We start from the raw sequence: 23,147 nt of genomic DNA on the forward strand, positions 1-23,147 counted from the left end.
TTTAAGAAGCTTAATCTCATTTTGTCCTGCCTGAACTCATAATCTTTTTAGGAGAACCTTGTAAGTCGGCCTTTGTTCTGAAAATTCAGCATTGTTCTTTGGACAGAAGCAATAAAACCCCAACTGGCCTCCTGGTTCATTGGTCTCAAGGCTAACTCCATGAGAGAGCATTGTCTCCAACTGTGTCCTTGCTTGGTGGTGCCCTGTTTTCCAATATCTGAGGTTTTTTTATCCAATCAAAAGTTAGTTTGGTTCTTGAGTGTCACAAAGAACACCTATTCACTGGGCAGGCAAGGCTGACTTTAGCTTTATATGCGTTTCATGAGAGTTCTATCTAGAGATCATTTAAATTAAATTATGTGGAGCCTATGACAACTGTGGCTATGGGCCTGAGAAAGAGGAAGGCTCTATGGAGACACTTTGCCAAGTTTACTGTGTGTTCTATGAAGAGCACTTCAATTCAATCCATAATAATAATTTTAAAGAAATAATAATTTCTTTAAAAAGAAATGCTTTGAAAGAACTAGTTCCAATTGCTAAATTGAACTTGTTTCTGAAAGGCCTTTCAGAAGCTGGGGCTCAGGTGCTCCATCCTAAATGTGACTATATCTTAACCTAGAAATGACCTTCCTCCCCACAACCACCCCCAAAATAATCACTTTTCAAACATCACTTGTCTCAGAAGAATTATATATCGATAGATTGCCACTTAGCAAACGACCATGTAAAAAGAACAAGATTACGTGAACTTGGTAAAAACACAGTGTTGTAAAACCGAAAGTACAATGTAGCTGTGCAGGCAATACATGGCCTTGTCCGTAACCATGGTGTTTCCAGCAGGTTGTCATCAGAAAGCGCCACCATGCCCACGTCCATATCTACCAGCACAGTGACTGGACACAGTGAAGGTCTCAGAGACCAAGCTGAGGCTCCTGTGGGGTCAGGTGGCACAAGAAGCCTCCACAGGAGTAAAAGGTGACTGCCAAGGAGGCATCTATGGCAAGGAGAAAAGGGAAATGTACCACAGAGTCTCCTCTCCTCCTGCCCTGGTAGCCACAGGTGTCCTGTAGGCTTTCTAATCAACTACCACCTAGAGCCAAATATTGCAGAATGCATGTCGTAAACGGCATGACCCTGATTTAAACATATGATCCCTCTTTTTAGGTCTTTTCCACTCCTTGTTTTGCTTTTGAGAAAGGGTCTCTCTGTTTAGCCCTGACCTGCCTAGAACTCATTATGTAGACCAGACTGCCCTTGAACTCATAGAGATCCTCCCGTCTCTGCCTCTCAAATACTGAGATTAAAGGTGTGCTTCACCATGACTGGCTCTTTTCCTCTGTTTAGTACTTAAAACCAAAGCCATATTCAGATCTGGAACCATGCTGGGGAGCATGCCACATCGTCAGTCACTCATATTAAGGACCTTGTGGTGTTCTTTATGGCAGGCCTCAAATCGCAGCATCCCAGGATCTGAGGCTTCTCTCTTGTCCTCCTTCCAGATACAAGAAAACCTCTCTCAGGAAAGCCTTTTCTCTTCCTTCTATCTTTCCAATTGCTTTGCCAGAAAACTCGGTTCTCTTTCTGGGATCCAGGCTTTGGGCAACAAAATGTAGTTGAGGGCTATGCCTGCATCCCCTGCCGCGTAATGATAAGCACCGAGTGGAAAAAAAAATAAACTTAACGTCTCAAAATACTTAACCAGCCATTGAAGTAAAAGGTAAGGAATGCCATAGGCTGTGTTGAGGAGTGAGGCAGAAAGAGCTTGGATGGAATGTGTCTGAATTACAGACCATGGCTGTCAGGTACGAGGCTGGAAATGGGGGGTACAAGCTTGAGTGGGAGTTGCAGGCTGCCCTTCAGCTCTCATCGGAGAGAGTATGGTTCACGTTTGTCTCTACTCTCATCACCGCAGTGGATGCACAGAGCAGCCAGACTCGTCCCTTGATATCCTTAGAGGCCAGTGTCACCAGAGATGGTGCCCTGAACCCCGAATCCTGTCACTCAGTATTCTTTCATTGCTAAACACTCTCCAAGTGGTGCTGGGATAAACGGTCTATTTCCCAACGCTGGATGCTCCCTGAGATGTACACTGTAACAGATGTTTAGTCAATATTCACTGCTTTTTACTGAGAGGGGGAGGGATGACCACAGGAAGACCTCCTGGAGGTAGCTTTTCTCTAACTTGGAACTTCGTGTTGCTTTTTCAGAAGCTGGTTCCAAGTCATCATCGGTAAATTGTAATCAGCCACGAAGAGGACATTTCCACTGAGGAGACTCGTAAAGCCTCTAAGCAGGACTTCAGGACGTCCCACCTCTCTCTTCTGGGCCTGGTTGTCAAGAGTCGCTTTATAAGCTGACGTTTAGAAAGGACTAAAGGGCTCCTCCCGTGTGCAGGAGCATAAGGGTAGGTCAGATGATTAAAGCCTGTGATTTGAAAAATACAGAATTGTATGGTTTGCATAGGAAAATCTAGCTCTTAATTATATCATCAAAGAGGATAGAAAAGAGTGGAGTAAGGAAACAGGAAATGAGACTAGATGAAAGTCGTGTAAGCATAGCAAGAGAAATCCTCTCCCAGCATCCACTCTAGCAGTAGCTTGCTGTGGGGCTTCAGGCTGACCACTAACTGCTTCAGAAACCTCTGAGCTGTGTTTATGTGTGTGTTCCTTATATCACAAGTACTTAAAAACTAATCATTGGATTCTGCTAGTTAGCTTCAATTCTGTGGGCCTCAGTTCCTTCATCTCTAATTCTGAGGTTGGCCATAGAGTTCTCGCTACCCCACTCCAAACAACTGAGAAATAAGACTAAGGCATAGACAAAATAGAGCCAGTTGTTTCTACAGATCTGGAAAACATAGTTTAGCATAGAATGCCAACATCCCCATATCTCAGACTGATAATAGATGACATTGGGCTTGGAAGGTGTCCTTGTTTCAAAGATTTGGCACTTAAGAACCCCTGGCTCTTTCACTGGTGCCCCATCCTAAGAGACCCACCAAGTAGAACAAATGCAATTCTCTGACAGAATTGTTTTCTTGGAAAATTAGAAAGAAGTAGTAGTAATGGATCTACCTTCATGTAAAGGGATCTCCACAGAGCAGTAAGAATCTTCACATCCACTCCCATTCTGGCTTATTGAAGACATAGTATGTACCAGATCTTTGTTACATACTGAGGCACAGAAAGAGAGGAGATATGGTCTTGCTTTCCCTCCTCATTCCAGGAGAGTTTAAGGCCAACTAAATAGGCAGATAAGTAATTGTGCAGTTATAATTTGGTTTCTTAATAGTCTATAATCCTCTCTGTGAATCTCTGAGGGGTATGTTTATTATATGGGAAAATTAGGCTTAGAATTATAAACTTGCAAAATTTAGTCCCATGTTCAATAGAGGAGGAATTTCTGCAATTTTCATCCATAGGGCCTGATGGTCATAATGGTCCCATCACAGAAGTAGACTCAACAAAGAAATGTCATCGTTATTTGTGGATCTTAATTAAGATGTGTACAAACTACTGTCCCTTCTTAAGATGATGCCAGAGGATGTGCTTAGAAGTCTTGCTTGATTTTGTGATTTCTGTTGAAGGACAAAAAGAAATTAATTCTGAAAATATTTACAGTAAGTCATGAAAACTGTATTTGTTGTCTATTTTCACTGACCTGTGTGGTTTTTTTTCTCTAGGAAAAGTTGTTGTTTTTATTGTTGTTGTTTCAAGAACACATGCTCCTCTAAACTTCTCTGAAACTCCTCACATATACACAAATCATCAAATACAGATATTAATTAATGTGCAAAAAGACTGGAAGACTCTGAGACCGGTAGGCACCAACTTGTCTGCAAGCCTCACCAACTCAGAGACCCTGAACTGGAAGAGAATTAAAGAATTCCTTGCTCAGCCAAAGACCTGCAGATGACATCAGGACATTCGTTGACACTGTGAGAGGGAAATAGTGGCCAGACTCTTATCTGTAAGCCATGGGACTTACAGTTTGTTTTTATAAAGAAAGAAAATTTAGTGGACCCAAAAGGAGCACCTTGTACTTCTGATTTGCCTATTGTGAAATACAGTAGTTGAGTTTAATATTTGGTAACATTTTACTGAAATAACTGCAGTGAAATAATATATGCAATGTTATTCATTGCAACATCATTGTGAAAGCTAAGTTTATTAGTAAGAGCCTGGATAAAGAAGTAATGACATTTTGCTTAGTGAGATATTGCACATGTGTAAAGAAGAATGAAGCTCAATATGAATGGAAGTGTGAAAACCTCTGAATATGATCAATAAAAATTAACTGTAGGATGATACAGTATATCATCATCTACAAACTATCATTAAACTAGTTTTCTCTTTATTGTGTTTAAAATTAAATGAAGAAGTGTGTCAGGGAAGATGAAGTAGAAGGGCCTTTTCCTAGCCCTCCAACAAAATATGACACCAAATTCTGGACATTAACTATTAAACAAATATAAAAAAAACTGTTAAGTAGATAAAGAAACACTAGTAAAGGATACTGGAAACCAGCCCTAATTGTTGATTTGTGGATTTTCTTTATGTATCACATACCACAGAGATGATGTAAGACAAGATAATGGCCTAGAAGTATCAGTGAAGGCAGGAAGAAGACACCAACAAAGTCTCATTCTCTAGCAACATAATAACATTGCAAAACTAACCAGTCTACTCCAACAAAACTCCAATGAATCAATTCGTTTTCAAAAGTTTCCCTTGACCCAGATGAGCAGAGGTCAAGCAGGGATGCTAGAACTTCACCTTTGCTGGCTGTGTGAGATCAAAGGCCCACAACCTGGGTAGTGTCAGTGAAGGTTGAGTGAGGAACAGAAAGTGTCCTGCCCCTTAAAGCAGCAGGGGCAGTCACATAGGAAGTCCCTCCCATTCGTACATCCATTTGGCATCTGTATGTCCTCCTGTGGAGTTGGTATCATGAGCCTGACGGCACTAACATAAATATGTCAGGGAACAGGAACAAAATGATTCTATCCAAGTGGCATCAGTAGTGACAGTCAGGAACCTCCACCCCCGATGCTGAATGAAGAATCTGGGTGTGTCCCTTGCTACTTGCACTTTCCTTTACCTTGCTGGAGTGAGGTACAGAGAGCCCAATGAGACCAAAACCTTAAATACCATCCACAGTCTCACTGAATAATATGCAAAGATTCCAGTTTTAAAGTTCCTTGTCAAAAAAACAAGTCAACCTCAATTGAGTGATATACAATCAATAGGAGGCGAGATCGATGGCAGGATCATCTCACAGATTTAAAAGTAGTCTTCAAAAAAAATTCTTTAACAGTTACAATATACTCGAAACAAATGAAAAACACAAACTGGGGGGAGGGGCAGTTTAAATCCTTGCAGAGTATTTAGGAGGCTGGGAAGGGGGATCCTTCAAGCCCAGGAGTTTGTCGTCAATCTGGGCAGTACAAGAAAATTCTACACCTAATATCAAAGAGGGGGAGGAGGAGAATGAGCAAGAGGAAGACAGGGAGGAAAATAAAGGAAAAAAGAATCCAGCAAGGAAATAGAAAACATAAGGAGAAATGAGAACAAAAAATTCAATGGCTGAGCTTGATAGCATACTAGAGATGACTGAGGAAATAAATGGAGACCTGGATTTAGAAACAGTGCAGATAGTGTGATCTAAATAATGGAGAGACACTGGAGTGAAATAATAAGCAAATGGAGCCTTGGAGACCTGTGGAACTGTAACAAGAGATCTAGCATCCCTGTCTCCAGAAGGTTACCAAAGCAAGTGCTGGGAAATCGTTTTGTTCTAATGACTGAAGACTGTCCAAGTCAGACAGACCACACAGCCTTAAGGCATCCAGAAGCTGAGAAAAGTCTCTAGGAAAAACCTAAAGAAATACCAGACAGGACATATCAGCCTCCAGCTTCTGAAAACAAGGAATGGGGAATCCTTGCAACAGGAAATAATGTTTGTTTCATTGTAACAGAAAATAACTCAAATGACAGCAGAAGTCAGAGGAGAAGCCAGAGAGAACAACAATACGTTTCACAGGTACTGAAAGAAAAGAGTGGTCATCCCAGAGTCCTATGTCCTGCTAGAATATATTTCGAAAGTGAAGGAGAAATCAAGATCTTCACAGGAAACATAGCCTGAAAGATGCTATTGTTGGATCCACCTTGATAAATGTTTGAAGAAAATTTTAAATGGAAATAAAACAAAAGAAGGAACATTGGCACACCAAACTAAAACAGAAAAAAAAAGTGAGCAAAATCACAGGTGTGAGTATAACGAATTTTTCTTCCATTTCTGCATTTTCTAAGAATTCTTCACAGGGAAAGAGAACATCATAACATCTGATGTTATTCTAGTATACATGCATGGAATAGACTTAGGACAATTAAAAAGGGAGAGGGAAAAGGAAAATGGTAAAGTTCCTAAATTGCACTTTAGCTAATAAGACAACGCAAGGATGACACCACAGGGGGTATGAACATCGACAGTGTAATACCCAACCCAACCACTCAGTTCTCTGCAAAAGGGTTTAACTGAAAAAGCCTTGTAGAAAAATCAAAATGGATTGTGAAAATGCTCATGAGTTATACAGAAGAAAACGAAAAGAGGAAGAAACACCAAAGATGATATATCACAAACTAAAATAAAATAGCATGTTCAAACTCTACCAGAACAATAATAAATAACATTAGGTTGGGGGTTTATCTCAATGGTTAAGGGTAGGCAAAGTGTGTACAAGTCCTTTGAGTCAATCTTTGGAACAGAAAGATGGTGGGGGAATATTCAAATACTTGGAAAGTTCTATATAACCCAGGAGTCAAAGAAGAATCCCCAAGGGAATTTTTGTTTCTATTTATTGAATGGTAAAGGATAATGAAATATGTGGAGCACAGGCATATCCGTGTTGAAGGGCAATTGGAGCTCTACGTCCATGCATTAGAAAGGAAAATCTCCCAGGCGTGGTAGCATACGTCTATAATACACATGTCAGCACTAACAGAGCCAAAGTCAATTCAAAGTCAGCTTGAGCTACATAGCAGGAGTCTTTTTTTCCTCTGTAACCATTTCCTACTACAGTATTGGAACTTCGTGTTTGCCAAACATATCCCCAAACCCTGTTCTGTTTAATTATGAAGATATTCAAATATGAGTACCCACCCTTTGCTTGAAAAAACAAAACTAAAAACAAACAAAAAAAAGAGTTGGTGGGGATTTAATCAAAGCATTTATTTTTTATTGTTGTAAACTATTTGCACACTTGTGTAAATTGAAGCAGTCCTGACCTGGTCTCATGATATTGAATTTCTTATGAGACACAGTGTTACTTAAAAAAAAAAATAGCACGGACTTTGAAATCATGCAGTCAGATTTTATAGTCATGTAACCTTGTCTGAATGGTTTAAGCTACATAACACTCTTCCATGGTCTATCATGCAAATAGAATTGGATCTACTTTTCTAGGCTTTCTGTATGAATGAAAGCAACTGGTATGCAATACATGCACAGGGAATTAAAATTACTTTTTAAAAATGCCCTTTAGTTGCAAAGCCCAAGGATCATCAAGAGAATCAAGTATGGAGTCTTTTTATTAACATTTACATTGGAAATCCAGGATATCTGCTGAAGTAGTCTAGGAAGAACTAACATGGCTATGTTTATTGATGTGAAGTGTATCTCAGCTTCTTATATAACAAGCGTGAGTTCAGCCTTATCTGCTGTGAGATTTATGTCCATCTTCCTGAAAGTGTGTGAATGTAATACAACTATACATACATACACACACCACAACACACACACACACACACTTTGTCCATTAGTATTGCTTTCCCCCAGGAAGGATGAAAAGAACTAACTCTCCTGGAAACATTAGAACACTCATCTTTTGAAATGCCAAAGCCCACTCCATCTCTGCTACCTTCGGCTACAGTCACAGCATGTTGCTCAAACTGAGTATTTTAGAGAGTTCAAATACATGGCTGGAGAATATTTCATTTTACTGATTACACATTTAGAAGAAACACATGGAAACTAGGGCAAGACAAGTCCCAGTAGGGGAGGACAATAGAGTTTTACTAAAAAGGATGTCAGTGAACATTGGAGACGAGGGGCGGGAAAGAAGAGCAAGGCACAGAAAATGTACACTTAAATAAGAACCTGTCAAGGACTTAACTTGTCTGTTTCTTTTTTACCCTCTTCTATTGGACCAGGAAACAGACATGTTGAAGATGCAATTTTAGAATTCGTTTCTCCCTAAGTTATAATTAATTTTCTTGAGTTACTTCCAACTTTTCAATGACTGCTTGTGCTCTGAGAAATTAAACTGCATAGTAATAGAGGAAAGTATAGAGCTTCTCCTGACAGTCAGGTAGAGTCCAGCCCAGCACCTTAATACGGAGGACAGATGAGAGCTTGAGAGGGTAGAAACGTATGGGAGGACTGGCTGTGCATGGCATGAAGAGTCAGCCGCCAAATTCAGACCCAAGAGGAGATATGAAATGCACCTTCTCCTTTGCAAATCCAGTAGAGGAAAACCAGAAGCTGAACTGGGGAGGCTGCCACAGAGGTGATGATCAGCAAAGCGTTGGCCATTAAACTGCCTTCAAAGAAAATAACTGCACTGTCCCCACATCTGTCTCACTCTCTCTTCTTCCATTGGGCACTTTCTTTCAATATGAGCAAACTTCCAAAGTCAAGAAATTGTCAGCTGTGTACCCAAAGGAGACAACAAATCACCCTGAAGCCATTTTAACAGGATAACCCTTATTAAATTCATAGGTACTTACTAAACAGGGATGATTGTGTTGTGCCTACATCCACTGTAACTGAAGGTGGCTCACACAAAGTCTCACATACACATGCATTCAAATATCTTAAACCAAACTTGGGCAAATAATACTTCTTTATTTCTACACTGCATCAATAGCCTCATGCATTAAAGACTCTCCAAAATGATGTAATCAGATAATGAATTTTAAGGATTATTTTAATTTTACTTAAGTGAGTGTGTGTATGTATATGCCTAGAGCAACCAGAAGAGAGTGTCAGATTTCCATAAGCTTGGGGTCACAGGTGATTGTGAGCACTGAGGTGGGTTCTGGGATTGAACTCCTGACCTCTACAATAGTAATGAATGCTCTTAATCACTGAGTTGCTATGGGACAATGGTCTTGTACCCTGTCACTCCTATTGTTTTAATAAAATGCTGTTGGCCAGTAGCCAGGTAGGAAGTATAGGTAGGGTGACCAGGCAGGAAGTATAGGTGGGGCAACCAGAACAGGAGAATCCTGGGAAGAAGAAAATATCAGTCTGCATTAGTCACAGAAAGCCAGACACAGAGGAAGCAAGATGAGAATGCCTCACTGATAAAAGGTTCCAAGCCACATGACTAACACAGACAAGAATTATGGACTAATTTAAGATGTAAGAGTTAATAAGAAGCCTGAGCTAATATGTCAACAAGTTTATAATTAATGCAGACCTCTGTGTGTTTCTTTGGGACTGAACAGCTGCAGGACCAGGCAGGACAGAAATCAGGCAACACTGAGTCATCTCTCCAGCCCCACAAAATAAATTTTTAAGATAAAACTTTCACATAAGTTTCCACTTGCTATAGTGAGATCCAAGTAATAATATATAATTACATCTTTCCTAAAATCCCATCAAAATTCTTCACAGATCTTGAGAGGACAATAATCAACTTTATATGGAGAAACAAAAAACCCAGGATAGCCAAAACAATCTTATATAATAAAGGATCGTCTGGAGGCATTACCATCCCTGACCTCAAACTCTATTACAGAGCCTCAGTATTGAAAACAGCTTGGTATTGGCATAAAAACAGAGAAGTCGATCAATGGAACCGAGTAGAAGACCCTGATTTTAACCCACAAACTTATGAACACCTAATTTTTGATAAAGGAGCTAAAAGTATTCAATGGAAAAAAGAGAGCATCTTCAACAAATGGTGCTGGCAGAACTGGTTGTCAACATGTAGAAGAATGAAAATAGATCCATATCTATCACCATGCACAAAACTCAAGTCCAAATGGATTAAAGACCTCAATATTAGTCTGAACACACTGAACCTGATAGAAGAAAAAGTTGGAAGTACTCTACAACATATGGGTACAGGAGATCACTTCCTACGTTTATCCCCAGCAGCACAGACATTAAGGACAACATTGAATAAATGGGACCTCCTGAAACTGAGTAGCTTCTGTAAAGCAAAGGACACTGTCACTAAGACAAAAAGGCAACCCACTGACTGGGAGAAGATCTTCACCAACCCTGCAACAGACAAAGGTCTGATCACCAAAATATATAAAGAACTCAAGAAACTAAACTTTAAAATGCTAATGAACCCAATAAAAAAATGGGGCACTGATCTGAACAGAGAATTCTCAACAGAAGAAATTCAAATGGCCAAAAGACACTTAAGGTCATGCTCAACCTCCTTAGCGATAAGGGAAATGCAAATTAAAACAACTTTGAGATACCATCTTACACCTGTCAGAATGGCTAAAATCAAAAACACCAATGATAGCCTTTGCTGGCGAGGTTGTGGAGAAAGAGGCACACTCATTCATTGCTGGTGGGAATGCAAACTTGTGCAACCACTTTGGAAATCAGTGTGGCGATTTCTCAGGAAATGTGGGATCAACCTACCCCAAGATCCAGTAATACCACTATTGGGAATATACCCAAGAGATGCCCCATCAAATGACAAAGGTATCTGTTCAACTATGTTCATAGCAGCATTGTTTGTAATAGCCAAAACCTGGAAACAACCTAGATGCCCTTCAATGGAGGAATGGATGAAGAAAATGTGGAATATATACATATTAGAGTACTACTCAGCAGTAAAAAACAATGACTTCTCGAATTTGGCGTGCAAATGGATGGAAATAGAAAACACTATCCTGAGTGAGGTATCCCAGACCCAAAAAGAGGAACATGGGATGTACTCACTCATAATCGGTTTCTAGCCATAAATAAAAGACATTAAGCATATAATTTGTGATCCTATAGAAGTTAAATAAGAAAGTGAACCCAAAGAAAATCATATAGTCATCCGCATGGAGAGGGGGAAGTAGACAAGATTGCAGGGCAAAAACTGGGAACTTGCGGGTGAGGTGGCATGGGGCAAAGGGGAAATGGGATGAGAAACATGAGAAGGGGAGGATGGGAGGAGCTCGGGGGATTGGGATGGTTGGGATATAGGAAGGATTGATACGGGAGCAGCGAAGTATATATCCTATCTAAGGGAGCCATCTTAGGGTTGGCAAGAGACTTGACTCTTGAGGGGTTCGCAGGAGTCCAGGAATATGTCCCCAGCGGGTACCTTGGGCAACTGAGGAGAGGGAACCTGAAATGACCCTATCCTATACTGATGAATATCTTGCATATCACCTTAGAACCTTCATCTGGCGATGGATCGAGGTAGAGACAGAGTCTCAATTTGGAGCAACGGTCTGAGCTCTTAAGGTCCAAATGAGGAGCAGAAGGAGGGAGAACATGAGCAAAAATTCAGGACCACGAGGGATGCACCCACCCACTGTGACAGTGGAACTGATTTATTGGGAGCCCACCAAGGCCAGCTGGTCTGGGACTGAATAAGCATGGGTTGATTCCGGACTCTCTGAGCATGGCGGACAATGAAGGCAGATGAGAAGCCAAGGACAATCGCACTAGGTTTCGATCCTAATACATGAACCGGCTTTGTGGGAGCTTAGCCTGTTTAGACGCTCACCTTCCTGGAAGTAGATAGAAGACCTTCGTCTTCCCGCAGGGCAGAGAATTTGGACTGCTCTTCAGTATCGAGAGGGAGGGGGAATGGTGTGGGGGGAGGAGAAGAGGAGTGGGGATAGGGGGAGGGAAGTGGGGGGAGGGGGCAATATTTGGGAGGAGGGGAGGGAAATGGGAAACGGGGAGCAGGTGGAAATTTTAATTAAAAAAGAATAAATAAAAAAAATAATAATTACATCTTTCCAGTCACAAAGTATTCTGCCTTTGTCAATGCACAATTTACTGAGTTCTTAGTTCAATCTATACTTGACTCAAAAGGATCATATCACAGGAGTTTTCCTGTTTAAATTATATACATAAACATAAATGTATGCTCCGAAGTGATTACTGTTACTTAGACATATTTAATTCTAAGAAATTTTTGCATTGAGATGAAGATTCTACCTTGTTGTTCAGTAGAATTCACCAACAGAGACTCATGGGGACATACTGTAGGGACCCCAAGGTTCATTAACTTCAATCTCAATGTATTCAGCTGCGTGTACAGTGATCTTACTGCAAGAATTAACTCAGCTTTGGTTCTTCATGGAAAATGCTTTCAAGTGTTGTTGGCAGATGTGAGAAGCCTAAACTAATATTCAAAGGATACCAACTGTTCTGTTTCCTCATTGTATGCTGCAATTTGACTACTCAACTAGAAAAATCACTCAGACCCTCATAAAATTCATTGCCTAGGGTTATATAAAATGAATTTCAAGTAGAGGAAAAGGATCCGCCTAATCACTTCTCTGGAAAAAACTATTTTACTGGTAGACAAAGCATTGTAATGTTGTGAATGGCTTCCTTATCATTAAGTGATGTTGAATCAGCTTCAGTAGTTAGAGATTTCAGAGTCACTCTTGTTGGTCTGTTCTGAGCAATACAGACGAGCTCCAAGGTATTCCCACATACAGGCTGTCAGTTTCTTAAGCTTTTCCTTCTTGTCCTTTGAATGAATAAGTGCTCAGTTTAAAGGACTTCTGCCCCCAGAGAGAACCTCTCCAGCTGATCCTTTCTTATAGGACCTTTCAGCTAGAGTCTTTTAAGGAAGGGATGCCTACACCACAAATTAGCAAGTTTAATCAACAAGGTGTCATGTTAAGAGCCATGACCCAGCAGTATGATGGTGATGTCTTCCTTATAAGGCATCATGATTTTGCAGTATCACTTTATTACACTGGAAATTTAGGTGCATCCTTCTGACTCGGCTCTAGAAGTCCTAAATCCACCCTTTGGTTCACATATTGTTCAGTAACAACCATCTCAGAGATGCTTTTATAAAACCTGCTCAGAGACACACGGAAACCTTTACTCCTTAGTGTTAAGTCATCATAGCAACATAGAAATCACACCTAATTGTACTTTTCAGATGGATCCTTGACTCAAGTCTGTTGAGAGGCATAGACATGTAAAGACAGAGATGGGCAAGGCAGAGACAGATGAACCTTTCTTGGCTGCTGCTTAGCCTTCCTCTGTTTACAGGTAGAGGTGTTTTTCTCTAGTCTTCCTCTTGCTTCTCCCTTCCTAGAGATCCTGAACTTTCCATATCCTCATATCGGATGACAAGCAAATATCTCTGAGGCCTTTGTGGCCCAGTTTCTTTGCACCCTCAAGTCTCCTAGCCCCCAGCATACTTAGCACAAAACTCTCAAGCATTGAACAATTGTTCAGCAGTCTCCCATTCTGCATGTATAGGCCAGGGACCTTGACTTTTCATTTTATCATTTATTATTGTCTTACAGTAAGTGCTTCTTAACTATTGATGGAAGGAGAGAGGAAAAGAGTAAGGAAAGTAGGAAGGGAGGGAGGAAGATTATGTAATTGGTTTGTGAATAAAAAAATTTGAGCACTTAACATTTTTATTATTTAAAAAAGTACCATACAAAGTAACCTGTTTAATTGGAGCATTTTCCTTTATACTTTATTATTGACCTCCTTTCCCCTCTCCTCCCAAATCTCCACCACCTCCTACTCATCCCCATAGTAACTCCCTTCTGTTTTCATCCTCACATGTATTCTATTCCCCCTCCTTGGCTCTCTAGAAAACCTCTTTTCCCTTCTTGTTGACCTCTTTCTAGCTCATTGACAGCATTTACACCCTGTCCACACATAGATTCATACATACCAAAGCTAAATCTAAGTTCTGCATATGAGAGAATGCATGCTTAATTGTGTTTCTGATTTGGGGTTACTTTGGTTCATACAGTTTCTACCTCCACAAGTTTTCCTGCAAATGTCATGAATTTCACTTTTCTTTGTGGCTGAATAAAAATTCTACTGTGCATACGAACCACATTTTTTATTCCTTTATCTGTTGGTTACCATCTAGTGTTGGGGGCTGCAGACCCGTGGCCCCTTGACTCTTTGCCTGCCTCAGACCCTTTGCCTGCTGGGGTAAACAACTTGTTTTCCTGTGCCTGCAGCTTCTCTGTGTATGAGACCCTCATGAGTTCCTGATGGCATGGGAGTGGTTTCTGATAGGTTTTACAGCTGAAAATCACAGGAGCTGGGGTGTGGCTATCACTTAAGGATCCGTATATAAGCTTCCCTGGAGCACAATAAAGTTGGCATTCTTGTATCAAGGATGACCTGTGTCCCCGTGTCTCTGTGTGTGTGTGTCTTTCTGTGTTTAAATTTCCAGTCCCTTGTCCGGCTCTCAAATGGTCTCATAGTACAGGCATTATGTTATAGGCATAGTACCATAGTACATATAGTACCTGCACTACAGTGCCGTAGCACACACAGTACAGATGTATGGTACAGGTGGAGGCTCCCAGCGAGACCAGGAATTGGGGACATGCTCAGAGATCACCATCAGAAATGGAGAGGGTGAACTGAAGGCCCCCAAAAAGAATGGAAGAAAAAGAGTAAGTTTTTAAAGAGACAGAGTATAGACAGTGAGATTAAAAGGAGTAAAAATAATAATAATAATAATCCATGTAAAGATGGAATGTGCACAGAGAATTTGGATTATGTATATTATTGTGTTGTCTTTTGATTTTTTGACTGGAGAGAGACATTTGATTCTGAGAACGGCTAAGAAAGGTATCTTGACTTTAAAATATGAGTATAAGGATTTGTTGCTTTGGAAAAGAGGTTCTGCTTTTGATACCACAGAAGATGAGAACCTGTGGATTCATTCCAGATTAATATGGTTTAATGCTCTAAGACCCCCTGAAGGTCACTATGAATACTCTCAAAAATTACTTCTCTCAATAAACAACAGATAGTAGTCTGGAGAGAGAACTATGCCCAAATTTCCTAAATGATTGTTTACTGGAGGTTGTGGGGCCTAGGGGAATGTCTTAGGCGATAGCTGTGCCAAGAGCTGCCACCGGGAGTGAGGCACATCAGCAACCACCAAGGCAAGCTGGAGCTGCTCAGACCCCACCGGGCTGCCCATCTGCAAGCAGCATATGGAGAACGCTGTGGCAGTTCCAGGTTCTGGGCACCCAAGAGCCTGCCAAGCGGCAAGCTTTCCAGCAGGACCTGAGAAACCCATGTAGTAGCTGCAGAAGGTCCCCGAGCCTGTCTGCCACCTGGACCTTGTTTGGTGTCACAGTGGAATGGGGAATCAGAGCCGAAGTGGGCCTTCCTGTTAGGCTGTCTGTGGCTTGTTATGCCTTGGATGATTCTGCACTTAACTGTTTTCAAGTTTTATGTATTTTGGACAGCTGTTGGGCTAACAAGATGACTGTGACTGTGACTGTGGCCAGGTTTTGGTGCCTGTCCCAGTGAGTCAACTTGTGCTGAACCATCCTGGCAGAAATTTTGGGATCACCAAGGGTGGCTGCTATTGTCAGCACTGCGGTCTCTGGGACAACCAGAATTACCACCAGTAAGATGACTGTTGTGTCTAGCACGGTTGATCCCCTAGCCAGACAGGTTGCCACTGCCTTAGAGATCCAGAATTCCCTATATAATTTTTACCAGGGCATTTTTTTTTTGGTTTGACCTATAGACCTCTTTTTATAAGAGCAGTTGAAGTAGATGGTTGGCTGCTCCCTTTCCTTTCTTTATATTTGTGCCACGCCCATGCCAGTCCAGCCACTCCCATACAACCTAGGCCTACTGAACAGCTGGCCTTAGGAACTCCTGTAGCTGGAGGGTTTCTGTTGCTCTGCCTTTACAAGAGGTGGCAGCAGCAGCAGCAGCAATGTAATATCACTATTGGCCCAAGAGAGTGGGCTTCCTCCTAATGCAGTATGGGTAGCAGGCTACGGAAAGACCAGTGAGCCAGAGTTAGACAGGAACCTGTCACAGTCAACCTAAGACAGAGGCCTTGCATGCTGAAGCAAGTGTTCTTGATGATAGGTAAGATGAGAATATGTGCTTCTGCAACCCAAGACAGGCCTGGTCTAATTATATAGAAAAGAGAGCTGTTGGGGGCTGCAGACCCCTGGCCCCTTGACTTTCTTTGCCTGCCTCAGACCCTTTGCCTGCTCTAGTAAACAATTTGTTTTCCTGTGCCTGCAGCTGCTCTGAGCATGAGACCCTCATGAGTTCCTGATGGCAGGGGAGTGGTTTCGGGGGGAGGGGTATGAAAATTACAAGATGTGGGGCGTGGCTATCAGTTAAGGATCCCTATATAAGCTTCCCTGGAGCACAATAAAGTTGGCATTGTATCAAAGATGACCCGTGTCCCCGTGTCTCTGTCTGTGTGTCTTTGTGTGTTTACATCTCCAGCCCCTTTCCTACCTCATGTACCATCCCACAGTGCAGGTGCTACAATCTAGAACTTCTCTATTTCCTTGTTTTCTGAGTACCGAAATAATAGTCATGTATGTCTCTGTATGATGCACACACACAAAAAAAAGACAGAGAAAGAGAGGCAGAGAGACAGAGAGATGACTCAGAGGAATACATGTAACAGAAGTAAATGGTGAGTACAAAGGTGATAATATCAATAGTGTCCATGACAGTTCCTGTTTAAAGCTAACTGATTTTACCTGGATAGAAAATGAAAGAAGTCAAGAAAAGCTGTACCTCTACAACTGTGTGCACGAACTGCTTGCTGCTAAAGCCAGGCTATAGAACAGGAACACATCATTTGTCAATGTGTTTCCAAAGGTTTAACTTCCAGCTGTATGCTGTTTTTCTTTTGTATCCTTTTTCTTGAAAGTTTAAGAAACATTTGTCATATTTCTCATAGTTTTAAATATATAAAAATATACATATACACATAGATAATAAAAACTGAACATATAAGTATAAGCTCAAAGCTAAACAGTGGTGTTAGAAATTATATATTTGCCATGTGTTTTATGATCTTTCATGTGTAAGTGCTAGAAATTCTCTGCTCCAGGGCTCTTTCCTTTTCAGTTGTTTTCTTCTGAACATATTAAATTCATGGTGGCCATTGTCCTTTGATAAACCAGAGTTTATCAGTAGTAGCAGCATGAATACATTCAGAAACAGAGAAGATAGATTAATTTGTGTTTCTTGTTATTGGATCACTGAATGAACAACTATTTGTAAGTGTCTTTAATTGGTGCTACCCAAATAGTGATGATTTTGATGCCAAAATCACTGGAAACAAAGTTATTTTAGGTAATATTCTCAACTAGAAGCTATGTGTGCAGACAGTGGTGTAATTTTAGGACTGTAGGATCCAAATAAATATATTCTTGGAAATATTGGATGTTATTTTTATTAAAAGGCTTTTGTATAAACATATAACCAGTTATTTGAGAAGTAAGGTTGCTCCATTCATGTAAATTTTTATTGTGTATAATTCTTCAACACTTGGCTAATAATTTTACTCTGAAATATTCTCTCTAAGTGTCAATGAGCAGATTTTAGATGCTGCTTGAGTATTTTTTTCTGATAAAACAAAGCAAACCACACACAGACAGACACACACACACCAACAAACAATAAACAAACAATAAGCAAACAAACAAACCTACCACTGCTTGTCAAGGACACAAATTTAGTTCCAGCATGTATATCAGATGGCTCACAGCCATCCACAAAAGAAATACAAAGTCCTCTTCTAGCCACTGCAATAGTTTGTACTCATCAGTTCATACAAAACACAGAGAGAGAGAGAGAGAGACAGACAGACAGACAGACAGACAGACAGACACGCACACAGAGAGAGAGAGTTTTTCTTAAGAGTGTTTTTTTTTTCATTTTTAAGGAAGCTGCTAAATTCTTTTGCAAAATAGTTATTTCATTTTAAATCTTTCCAACAGTGAAAAAAGGTTCTAGGTTTTTGTAATTTTTTTTTTAACTTTTTGAAACAGAATCGATAGCTTTATTTGTCAACATTCTAACCAGGTGTTGGAACTTACTTTCCTTGATGAATAATGCTGCCACATATTTTTAAAGTGCATCTCCTTGGTATGATATAGAGTAAAATACTTTGATTCCTTTGAATGTGGATGTTTATTTTTTTCTCTTATTGTTATTTGTGAGAATCTGGGGGAAGATAAATAGACTCTAAACACAGGTGCTTTATATTTGAAGTGGAATCTCTCCTCCATTATGGCTTCCTTTCTTTTTCTTAGCTGTGTCTGAAAAGAGAAGAAGTTCTAATTTTGAAGAAGTCTAATTTAAATTTCAGAATTATTTTATTTCTAAACATAACAATTTGACTGTAACCATAGCAAAGCCATAATACATTTCAGCTCTGCTTCCTTCCATTCTAGCCCATCTCCACTCCTTTGTGCCAGCTACTGATCCACAAAAATACTTTCTACCAGAGATCTGAGGGCCTCACTGGACTAAGATGCAGGTAGTGGATTTTTCATATCGTTCCTGTCCTCCATTCCAGTCTCTTCACAGTTACTCTTAGTCCTGTAGAAGCTTGTACACAGCCCTCTTTCCACCCCACGTCCACTTCCTGGATAGTTCACCTCTTGATGTAACTGGTGTAACTTGATGTAACTAGCCCTTTTCCATTGCCCCTCTTTATCTTTCTTCCTAAACTATCTCCATTCCTTTCTGTCAGCCCTGCTGACATGGTTAACCACTCTATAATGCAGACCCGACAGTGACCATACTTGCCTAGGATCCAGAGTGAGCAACAGCAACCAAAGAATGAAAACCCACACAACAAAGACAAGGCCATGTAGCATGAGTTCTCACTGCCTGGCTCTGGTTCTCTTTGAGACTAGATCAATCTAGTGTAGTCCAGGGTGATCCTGAACTCACAGAGACCTATCTGCATCTGCCTCCCAAGTGCTGGGATTAAAGGTGTGTACCACCACTGCCTGGCTTCTATGGCTAACTAGTGGCACTCTGATCTTCAGACAAGCTTTATTTGTTAGATTGTTGGAGGAGAGAGCCATTTGTTGGTTCCCAGCCACTTAGCCCCAAAATAATCACACAGAAACTATATTACTTAAAACACTGTTTGGCCCATTAGCTCTAGCTTATTGGCTAACTTTTACAGCTTAATTTAACCCATTTCTATTAATCTGCATATCACCATGTGGCTCTGGCTTACCAGGTAAAGTTCCATCCAGCTCATGTGAGGCTAAATGGCTTCTCTCTGACTCCTCCCTTCTTTCTCCCAGCATCCAGTTTAGTTTTCCCTGACTATGTTCTGCCCTATCAACAGTCCAAGGCAGTTTCTTTATTAACTTATAGTATTCACAGCATACAGAGGGCATTCCCACGTTACCTCCCCTTTTCTGTTTAAATTAAAAAGAAGGCTTTAATTTTAACATTGTAAAATTATATATAACAAAACAGGTATCAAGCAAGAATTACAGTTACAACATTTATATCTATTTTATCTTTTATCATGAATAAAGAGAACTATATCTATTCTTCAACTCCATCAAAGACTCCAGAAGGATACATTATTACCTAAGTAAAAAGGAAGTGTATTGTAAGCAACTTCCAAAACTCTAGAAACAAAAGAGACATCTTGCTGCCTGGACAGTCACCCAAAGATCTTCTGTAACATTGAAGTATTCATCTTCAGTCTACAGGCCCATAGTGTCTAGCAGACTTTTGCACAAAGCAGAAAATTTCAAAAACAGTTTCGCCTATATTACCAATTTGTCAGTCACTTTTTTTCTGTGTCCTGAAGAATGCCTAGCAGTCTCTTTCATGAAGCAGGAACCCTGAAGGATGGTTTCACCTTTAGGAAAGTTTAGCAGTCACTTCTCTGCATGTCCTGATATTCCAGGAAGAGAAGTTTCTTACCCAAATGGCTAACCAACTTCATAAGGAGCCTCTTCAATGACCATCTTCCTCTTGGAAAAATGGTGCTGCCAGGAGCAGATGTGTCTCATTGTCATGAAAAGTTCTAAGTTCTTAAAGCATTTTAAATGCCATATTCTGTGGTCTTTGAAAGGTTTAAAGAATGCCTATCCATCTAAAATACCTCTCTGTACATTTAGAAAATTTAAGTAACATAACAACAAGCTTGACTATTATAGATGATTATCTATTAACCTATATTTCTTAATTATAACAGAATTGACCTTAAATTTTTATCAATAAACCAAGATTCATACCAATGCAAATCTCTATAGCATATCCCCCTTTAAATGTAAAGAAACATTTTTAAACAATATTTGGGAATGTAGGCATAGTTCTCCAGATTGTTTCCTGCTTTTTGTTGAGTGAAGTAATTTTTGGGGAGTATCCACAGTGACCTTTCAGGGGGTCTTGGTCCATCAAACCAAATGGAAGCAATCCACAGGTTCTCATCCTCTGTGGAAACAAAAGAAGAACCTCTTTTTCAAAGCAACATATCTCTAGAGCCAAATTCTAAAGTCAAGATACCTTTATAATATACATGATGATTTCACTTAGCAGCCCATACAAAGAGATGTCTCTCTGTACTTAGCTCCTTCACAGTCAAAAAAGTTTAAAAACAACACAATAATATACAAAATACTTTCTGTGTATTTTTCATATTTACATGGCTTATTTATTTTCCTTTTATTCTATGACTATCTGTACTCTATCTCTTTAAAGACTTTGTTTTATCTTTTAAAAACCATTTACTTCTCTTTATACTCTTTTTCTTCTCTCTTCCAAGCCTACGTACATTTATCTAACACTGTGGCCCAGTTTGAGGTCTTTTACGTCTGAATCTGTCCTATTGTATATCTTCAATTATTTACTGTCCAAGAACACTTCTTAAAATGCTAAGTGCTTCTTAAAAACTTAAGCTGTGACATTCTTAGGGGAAATACAGCATAGTCTGCTTGCTTCACCCAGACCAACATGGTGGAAGTCCATTCACCGAAGCTGCAAGCCATGCACATTGCCCCAGTTCCAAGTGTGTAGTGGGTCTATATGTAGCCATTAACCAGTTTGTAACATGCTTCTTACAAACACTATTTAAATGTTCAGCCTCCTGAAAGAGTCAGAGGTCATGCTGACAGCATGGCCCAAAAAGCTGGCATTTCAAAACAGCATGACTTTTTTCCTGCTACCACTGATTCAGGAAAACCTCTCTTAAAGGGGCCATGTCTCTGCTTGCTTCTAGCAAACAGAGCCCACCCAAGAAAATACTGCTACCAAGCAAGCTTAACTCTGTTCTTTTGTGTCTAGGATTCCTTTTTAAGCTTTCTCAGGTTTTACATGGATTTAGTCCACCATGTTCACATGCCAATTTGTAGCAGGGAGGCTGCTTATTTGTCCTGGCCAGTAGAACCGAAATAATCACACAGAAACTATATGATTTAAAACACTGCTTGGCCCATTAGCTCTAGCTTCTTATTGCCTAACTCCTACATCTTAATTTAACCTATTTCTATTAATCTGTGTATTGGCACATGGCTGTGGCTTACCAGGTAAAGTTCCATCCAGCTCCAGTGGGGCTACATTAGATTGCCAACAAAATATCACTACAAGACCAGATGTCTACCACAAGAAACACTGCAAACACTCCAGAAACAAAGATCCCAATACAAAAGTAGAAACATGAACAGCCATGACAATATGTGTCTTCCTTCTGAAGGTAATATTTGGATTATATATTTCCTAGTATGATATCACCAGAACACTAGTGAGAAGGTTAACATGTGTACTGATCAAAATGGTGTTCAGCTGCTAAAATATCAAAAATTATCCTAGATTTGTCAAAATTAACCTTTGTGACTTTTGAAACATAATATGTTCGTGTGAATATCCCACAGATGCAGTATGTGGCTATAGCATTTCCCAAGCTTCTTTGACTAGTAGAAATTTATTTTCTTATTTCTATCTTACTATCAGCACATGCAAAGTTGATAGACCATCACTGCACAAAGTTTTCTTTACTAAAAAGTTTAACACTCTGTGGTGGAAACATTGAGGATGTCAGGGTAGATTTTGAAGGCCCCACTGAGATTGCCCAGTATTTTCTTTGGAAGACTAGCTGTTTCCCACCACAGACACAAATCCTTTGGCTTTTGGCTATAATGTCATGCACTAGATTTCACTTCAATACACATTGAATGCCCACCTTGGCCAGGACCTGCTGAGTGATCATCAGGCTTTATTCCTTATTTGAGATTATAGTCTTACTCAACATGGTTCTTTGATCTAGGGATTCTGGCTAAAGATGCTAAATACTTCAAAACATGTTTGATAGCTATTCATGTTTCTTCTTGAAATCCTCTGTTCAGTTTGAAAGCCCATTTCTAAACTCTGTTGTTTTTTTTATGTTTAGTTATTTGGGCTATTTGTATATTCAGTCTAGATACTAATCTTCTATCAGGTGTATAGTTGACAAAATTTTTCCCATTCTGTGGACTGACTCTTCATTTGATTGATAATTACCTTCACTTTTTCTTGACATCCTGCTTGTCAGTTTTTGGTATTATTTCCTGAGCTGCTAAAGCCCTATTCAGTAAGTACTAATATATGCCTATATGTTGATGTAGACTTCTACTTTTTCATCTAGAAACCTAAAGTGTCAGCTCCTAGGTTGAGGTCCTTGTTATGTTTAGAGTTTATTTTCAAAGAAGAGCTAATACCAATAATCCTCAAATTGTTCCACACAACAGAAACAGAAGGAATACAAATTATTTTGTATGGCCAGTTACCAAACCAAAAAGTGACAAAGAAAGTTACAGACCAATCTCCCTCATGAACATTGATGCAAAAATTCTCAATAAAATACTAGCAAAATGAATCCAAGAACACATCACAAAAATCATCCTCCCTGATCAAATAGGTTTCATCCCAGAAATGCAAGGATGGTTCACTATATGAAAATCTGTCAATGTAATCCACCATATAAAAAAACTTAAAGAAAAAAATACATAGTCATCTCACTAGATGCTGAAAGAACCTATGACAAAATTCAACACCCCTTCATGATAAAGGTTCCAGAGACAACAGGGATACAAGGAGCATATCTAGACATAATAAAGGCAATATGCAGCAAGTGAACAGGCAACATCAAA

Source organism: Chionomys nivalis, chromosome 2 (assembly GCF_950005125.1).
Source record: "Chionomys nivalis chromosome 2, mChiNiv1.1, whole genome shotgun sequence".
Lineage (NCBI taxonomy): Eukaryota > Metazoa > Chordata > Mammalia > Rodentia > Cricetidae > Chionomys > Chionomys nivalis.